The following is an 8,738-nucleotide window of genomic DNA, read 5'->3' on the forward strand; positions in this document are numbered from 1 at the left end:
GTTGCCTAAGCATGTGTTGCCATCAGTCTTGTCTTTATCCTTTGTGTTGTGGTATCCTTTGTGGTTTTGGGATGTGTTCCCGTATCCTTGTTGAGAGTGTTGAGTCTTGTGTTGACTATTGCTCTTGGTTTTGTGTCTTTCAGGTGATGTCTAGACGAGCGCGATGTTAGTGGCTGGTAGTCTAGTACCTTTTACCTTTGTTTCGTGGCCTGTGTGCCGTTGTAGTGTTAGACTGTTACCTTTTTGGGATAGATGTATACACTTGCAGATTGATCACCGTAGCGTTTACCGTGTTTGGTAGACGTGGCATAACACCCCGTTCGGATTTCTTTTATCCAGCTTTCGTTTTATCTTCTTCCGCTGTGCTAGTTTTGTGTTTGATCTGCAGATGTTAAGGCCTTTTATATAGGTCGTGTTTGGGGGGGGGTGTTACAGTTGGTATCAGAGCCTAGGTTTTGAGCCTAGGAAGAGTTAAGTCTAGACTCTTTAAGTGGTTAAGTGTGTTTTGAGACCTCTAAGCGACCTTAAGTAGCTAAGTGTTAGGCTTAGGACGCTAGGTTGCGCGGTGAGCTGTGTGTTGCTTTCTGTTCTTTGTTTGTTGCTTTGTTTTTCGTCTTCGGGGATTCTCTTCTCCAAACACAAATTCAAGTCCAAAACATGCCAAATCTCACCAAACACAACAAAATGACTTGAATCATGGAAAATGCCAAGCAATGGCACAAAGGAACCCTAAACACAAGCTCTAGATATGCAATATCACAAGACAAATGCATAAACCCTCACATTTCATAGCAAAGCACAAGTAGAATCCAAGAAATCACATATAGGTAAGAAAAATAGGTTTTAGTAGAGCATGGGTTACCTCTTGTATACCAAAAGACTTCACTATACACCTCAACAAGCTCCTTACAAGGCTTACTATCCAAACCCACTTCAAGATCAAACCAAAAGATCATAAAGATCCTACTTTTAAGAAAAAGACAACTAAGATGGAACCAAAAAGACAAGATGGACTTAGATCTTACCCTCCTAGATGCCCAAATAGGTGAAAGGTTGAATCTTGGAAGCAAATCTTGGAAAATTGACAAGGGTCTCAACTTGGCTTGGAGAATAAGCTATACTTCTTTTCTAGAGAGAAGGTAGAGCTAATTTCTAGGAATTATAAGGAATGAAATGAAGAAGTCTTCTAGGTTAGGTTACAATACTAACTCTTGGTGAAAAGTCAAGAATACCCTTACTAACCTTTAGAAAGTGTAAGGAACAAGGGAACTCCCCTCAAAGCACAAGGTACAACACAACTTTAAGGTTGACTAGTCAAATACTAGTCCTTGTGTATTAAAAATCAGGATTTTAGGAATTAATTCCTCAAATAAAATAGGATTAATCCATGGATTGAATGTGGATTTTTGGGGTGTCACATGGAGAACTCAGATGCACAGGCTAAACTAACAAATTAGCCTCAATACATCATCGTGGCACGCATGCCAAAAAGGAAAACTATCTATCTACTCCAAGCTCTTCTAGCGCGCTCTGGGAGCTAATCATCTGTGCCTGAAAGCCAAATATATCTGTTCAGCGAATGATGCCGGTAACCCACTCCAACGCGTTGAAATACATTATAGATAGATATATATAGATATACGAAAATCATTTTGAAGCAGGAAGATATATACTTAAGAGACTCTAGCTTTAAAACCAGGAATAGACTCAGCAAATAGGGAAAAGCACATTAATCAATGATAAACAGTTAAGTAGAGTAAACATCATAAGGAATGCGTATTTAAGGTCACAGATCACTTTTCAATTCAAACACATCATTATCCAAATATCATTCATATCACATAATTATTGATGACGCCACGGGACCAATCGCATGCCCCGAACATGAGGGTTAATGCGTATAGCATTAACACGGCCCCGCAGCACCCTACCTCATACCGCGACATGAAGGGAGTTGATCGCAACCAACCCATAGAGGACCGCTGACGAACTCAACGTCGGACCACAATCCTACACACCGCTGATGCGCACAATCGGTGGACCGTGATCCCCTTTACAAGGGGGTCATACGACCCTACACACCGCTTACGCACACAGTCGGTGGACCGTGATCCCCTTTACAAGGGGGGACATACGACCCTACACACCGTTGATGCGTACAGTCGGTGGATCGTAGCGGATCAAGCCCTACACACCGCTGAGGGACTCAGTCGGTAGGCGAAGATCCTCGGAGACTACGACCCTACACACCGCTGTCCCATCACTCGGTGGATCGCAGCCACCCGTAGCCCTACACACCGCCTGATTACTCAAGTCGGTGGACTACAGCCTTCCTCGGCTTATTGGCCCTACAAACCGCCGGGCGCATCCAGGTCGGTGGGTCATAGCACTGAGGCCCATGTGGACCGCAGCCCAAGAAGTGAATCAATTCGGCCTTTAGCCAACTTCTGAACCTCAGCTCAGGAACAATCCATTCGGCCTTCAGCCAACTTCCGAACCGCAGCCCTGGAACACCCAATTTGATCTTAATCAAAATGGGGGATCATGCATCACATAACACATAGTAGCACGTAGTAACACATTGGGAGGGGAAGACATATAAATAAACTTACGTGTGATCATTCACGTACTAAGAATAGTCCTAAGGGGTTCATACAACTTCCACCTAGGTCAACGAGTTACCGATTCAACTAGCATGCAATTCCTAAGACTCTTTTATCCTACGAATGGTACCCGAAACATCAAACTAGACTCAAGTACGACAAACGGGGTCCGTTGGGACACCACGGGGAATGGGGAACATCAAACGGGGAAGCTAAAGACCTGGGGTGGGTACGGACCAGCGGGTAGCCGGTGGGTGGGGGTCACCCGCCGGCTGCCCGCCGGAGATCATCGCCCGGGCAACGGGTTGCCGATGGGCGAACGCCTGCCCGCTGCCTGGCGGTGATCTTCGGGCAGCAGGTAGGTGGAGGTATCCCTACCCCCCACTGACTCTTTTATCACAATTACGTCCTGGGATCCTTTGTGGAACCCGAAACCATGCTTAGACACTTTTAAACGCAATTAACGACACCACGTAGGCAATTAATGGATCAAAAGCAAGAATTACGTATAACTCATCCTATTAAGACTTCTAAATATAAACAACACCCGAACATGCGAATTCCCACCCAAATATATATCAAAAACATTACAACACAATTTCCCAATCCACCCTAGGGCTCTAATTCCTCCCAAATCATCAAAATCACCATTTATCTTTAACATCAAGAAATATCAAGATTTGTCAAGAATCATCACATCAATATCAAGAACCTCTGTTCAACATCAAGATCATCAAGATTATCAAGAATACACATAAATCATCCTATCAATCATTAAGAATATATCACAAATAGCATAGAGGAATTAATCAAGACACAAGCATATAGAAGGAGGCCAAGGAAGGAGATTATAGCGAAGAAACTAGGTTTTGTTGAGACATGGGTTACCTCTTAGCCATAATTAATTTCCTTGGCTATGAAGGGTCTTTCTTTCAGATTTCTTCTTTCTTGATTTCTCCTTAAAGGAATTCTTGGAACTTCTTGTGTGGTGAGAGATTATTGTGGTGTGAGTTCTAGGTGACCCCTATGACCCTATATATATATATATATATATATATATATATATATATATATATATATATATATATATATATATATATATATATATATATATATATATATATATATAAGAGTCCTAATTAGGTTCTAAGTGGCATGGGTTTGCTAATTCTATTTCTTATAGGACTAAGGGATTGGCTTTAGGGATAAAGGCCCATGGACTATGGTGGACCCCTTTTAGCTAATTAGTGGATTTTAACTCCCTTTTTGGGCTGAGTAACTGTTTAGTTAATTTGGTTTTAGGGGTCGTAACACGGGGTGTTACATAAGAGTCCGAGGAAACCAGAATGTATTAACTGATCATACTACGAAGAAACTGACTGAAATAAACCTAGCTCATTTAGTGCCTTTACCTCTCCCCAAGTGAAGATTGGAGAAATCATCCAGATAAGAAGGTAATAATATAATGTTCGATAAGTCGATCGGAACAAACACTTTTTGAAATGGAACATATCTTTTCATTTTCTTTAATACTTGTGTTCTGCTTTCATGTTTTTCTAGATAAATCTGCTAAGTAATGGGAAGCAAGAAGACATGAAACCAAACTGGCTGGTTAAGTCGTGGGGTAGAAGTTACCACTCAAAAGGTGTTTTAGGAAGGTTACATTGGGATAAAACTTTTCCGACAGCTCACCAACCCTCAGCCAAGAGGTAAGGTTGGGAGATGGTTTCATCTCGTAGAGTATAAGATGATTTCTGTTCGAGAATATGCTCGATCTAAGGTATATGTACTTTTTTGTGACATGACGAGATTTGGAATCATTCGTGTGCATTGTGCGTACATTTTAGAGTTTATAACATGTAAATTTTGTGTGCAGGAATTTTCAGATTGGTATAAATTTTTAGGGACTTTAACACACAAGTTTTAGCAAGTTGGTAACGCAGTACCGCCACCCCTAACATTTGCACTAGGGAGAAAGATTAAAATGACAATGGAAAGCTATGATGACTTGTAACTTAGCTTAATAAGTTACCCCGTAGAACATAGGATTTTCGTTACCAATTGTATTTGGAATCATTCGTGCGTGCACAATGTGTGCATGTAGAGTTTATATCATGTAAATGTTTGTGTGCAAGGACTTCCAAATTGGTATAAATTTGTAGAGACTTTAAAAAACAAGTCACAGCAAGTTAGTAACGTTGTACCACCACCCCTGGCGTTTGCACTACATGTTTCGTAATCATATCAATTAATTCATCCATTGTTTTGCATGTTCAGTACAAAGGCGATCCTGTTTCCTAGTTCCAGAAAAGAGTCCGAGGAAAAAAGAATGTATTGACTGATCATACTACGAAGAAACTGACTGAAATAAACCTAGCTCATTCAGTGCCTATACATCTCCCCAGGTGAAGATTGGAGAAATCTTCCAGATAAGAAGGTAATAATATAATGTTCTATAAGTTTATCGGAGAAAAACACTTTTTGAAATGGAACATTTCTTTTAATTTTGTTAAATACTTGTGTTCTGCTTTCGTGTTTTTCCAAATTAAGCTGCCAAGTAAACGGAGGCTTGAAGACTTGAAACCAAACTGGCTGCGTAAGTCGTGGGGTAGAAGTTACCAGTCAAAAGGTGTTTTAGGAAGGTTACATTGTGATAAAATTTTTCTGACAGCTCACCAACCCTCAGCCAAGAGGTAACGTTGGGAGATGGTTTCATCCCGTAGACCATAAGATTATTTCCGTTCGAGAATATGCTCAATCTCAGGTATATGTACATTGTTTTTTGTGACGTGACGGGATTTAGAATCATTCGTGTGCAATGTGCATGCATTGTAGAGTTTATAACATGTAAATGTTTGTGTGCAGGGATTTCTGGATTTGTATAAATTTGTAAGGACTTTAAGAAACTAGTTTTAGCAAGTTGGTAACGTTGTACCGCCACCACTAACATTTGCAATAGGGAGAAAGCTCAAAAAGAGAATGGTAAGCTATGATGACTTGTAAATTAGCTTACTAAGTTACCCCGTAGAACATAGGATTTCCGTTACTAATTGCATTTGGAATCATTCGTGCGTGCACAATGTGTGCATGTAGAGTTTATATCATGTAATTTTTGTGTGCAAGGATTTCCGAATTGGTATAAATTCGTATAGACTTTTAAGAACAAGTCTCAGCAAGTTAGTAACGTTGTACCACCAGCCCTAGCGTTTGCACAACATGTTTTTTAATCATATCCAATAATTCATACATTGTTTTGCATGTTCAGTACAAAGGCGATCCTGTTTCCTAGTTCCAGAAAAGAGTCCGAGGGCCAGAATGTATTGACTAATCACACTACGAAGAAACTGACTGAAATAAACCTAGCTCATTTAGTGCATTTACCTCTCCCCAGGTGAAGATTGGAGAAATCTTCCCGATAAGAAGGTAATAATATAACGTTCTATAAGTCGATCGGAACAAATACTTTTTGAAATGGAACATATCTTTTCATTTTCTTTAATACTTGTGTTCTGCTTTCATATTTTTCCAGATTAAGCTATCATGTAAAGGGAGGCTTGAAGACTTGAAACCAAACTGGCTGCGTAAGTCGTGGGGAAGAAGTTACCAGTCAAAAGGTGTTTTGGGAAGGTTACATTGTGATAAAAGTTTTCTGAGACCTCACCAACCCTCAGCCAAGAGGTAAGGTTGGGAGATGGTTTCATCCCGTAGAGCATAAGATTATTTTCGTTCGAGAATATGCTCAATCTCAGGTATATGTACATTGTTTTTTGTGACGTGACGGGATTTGGAATCATTCGTTTGCATTGTAGAGTTTATAACATGTAAATGTTTGTGTGCAGGGATATCCGGATTGGTATAAATTTGTAGGGACTTTAAGAAACTAGTTTTAGCAAGTTGGTAACGCTGTACCGCCACCCCTTACATTTGCAATAGGGAGAAAGCTCAAAAAGACAATGGAAAGCTATGATGACTTGTAAATTAGCTTACTAAGTTACACGGTAGAACATAGGATTTCTGTTACTAATTGCATTTAGAATCATTCGTGCATGCACAATGTGTGCATGTAGAGTTTATATCATGTAATGTTTGTGTGCAAGGATTTCCGAATTGGTATAAATTTGTAGAGACTTTAAAGAATAAGTCTCAGCAAGTTAGTAACGTTGTACCACCAGCCCTAGCGTTTGCACAACATGTTTTTTAATCATATCCAATAATTCATCCATTGTTTCGCATATTCAGTACAAAGGAGATCCTGTTTCCGAGTTCCAGAAAAGAGTCCGAGGGCCAGAATGTATTGACTGATCATACTACGAAGAAACTGACTGAAATAAACCTAGCTCATTCAGTGCCTTTACCTCTCCCCAGGTGAAGATTGGAGAAATCTACCCGATAAGAAGGTAATAATTTAATGTTCTATAAGTCGATCGAAACAAACACTTGTTTGAAATGGAACATATCATTTCATTTTCTTTAATACTTGTGTTCTGCTTTCATGTTTTTCCAGATATATCTGCCAAGTAATGGGAAGCTTGAAGACTTGAAACCAAACTGGCTGGTTAAGTCATGGGGTAGAAGTTACCTGTCAAAAGGTGTTCTAGGAAGGTTACATTGGGATATAAGTTTTCCGATAGCTCACCAACCCTCAGCCAATAGGTAAGGTTGGGAGATGGTTTCATCCCGTAGAGCATAAGATGATTTCTGTTCGAGAATATGTTGGATCTAAGGTATATGTACTTTTTTTTTTTTGACATGACGAGATTTAGAATCATTCTTGTGCATTGTGCGTTCATTGTAGAGTTTATAACATGTAAATATTTGTGTGCAGGGATTTCTGGATTGGTATAAATTTGTAGGGACTATAAAAAACAAGTTTCAGCAAGTTGGTAACGCTGTACCGCCACCCCTAACATTTGCACTAGGGAGAAAGCTTAAAATGACACTGGAAAGCTATGTTGACTTGTAACTTAGCTTACTAAGTTACCCCGTAGAACATAGGATTTCCGTTACAAATTGCATTTGGAATCATTCGTGCGTGCACAATGTGTGCATGTAGAGTTTATATCATGTAAATGTTTGTGTGCAAGCATTTCCGAATTGGTATAAATTTGTAGAGACTTTAAAGAATATGTGTCAGCAAGTTAGTAACGTCGTACCACCACCCCTAGCGTTTGCACAACATGTTTCTTAATCATATCCAATAATTCCTCCATTGTTTTGCATGTTCCGTACAAAGGCGATCCTGTTTCCCAGTTCCAGATAAGAGTCCGAGGAAACCAGAATGTATTGACTGATCATACTACGAAGAAACTGACTGAAATAAACCTAGCTCATTCAGTGCCTTTACCTCTCCCCAGGTGAAGATTGGAGAAATCTTCTAGATAAGAAGATAATAATATAATGTTCTATAAGTCGATCGGAACAAACACTTTTTGTAATGGAACATATCTATTCATTTTCTTTAATACTTGTGTTCTGCTTTCATGTTTTTCCTGATATATCTGCCAAGTAATGGGAAGCTTGAATACTTGAAACCAAACTGGCTGGTTAAGTCGTGGGGTAGAAGTTACCAGTTAAAAGGTGTTTTAGGAAGGTTACATTGGGATAAAAGTTTTCCGACAGCTCACCAACCCTCAACCAATAGGTAAGGGTGGGAGATGGTTTCATCCCGTAGCGCATAAGATGATTTCTGTTCGAGAGTATGTTGGATCTAAGGTATATGTACTTTTTTGTGACATGACGAGATTTGGAATCATTCGTGTGCATTGTGCGTTCATTGTAGAGTTTATAACATGTAAATATTTGTGTGCAGGGATTTCTGGATTGGTATATATTTGTAGGGACTATAAAAAACTAGTTTCAGCATGTTGGTAACGCTGTACCGCCACCCCTAACATTTGCACTAGGGAGAAAGCTTAAAATGACACTGGAAAGCTATGATGACTTGTAACTTAGCTAACTAAGTTAACCCGTAGAACATAGGATTTCCGTTACTAATTACATTTGGAATCATTCGTGCGTGCACAATGTGTGCATGTAGAGTTTATATCATGTAAATATTTTGTGCAAGGATTTCCGAATTGGTATAAATTTGTAGAGACTTTAAAGAATATGTGTCAGCAAGTTAGTAACGCCGTA

The sequence above is a fragment of the Ipomoea nil genome, unplaced genomic scaffold, assembly GCF_001879475.1.
Source record: "Ipomoea nil cultivar Tokyo-kokei standard unplaced genomic scaffold, Asagao_1.1 scaffold1317, whole genome shotgun sequence".
NCBI classification, from domain to species: Eukaryota; Viridiplantae; Streptophyta; class Magnoliopsida; order Solanales; family Convolvulaceae; genus Ipomoea; species Ipomoea nil.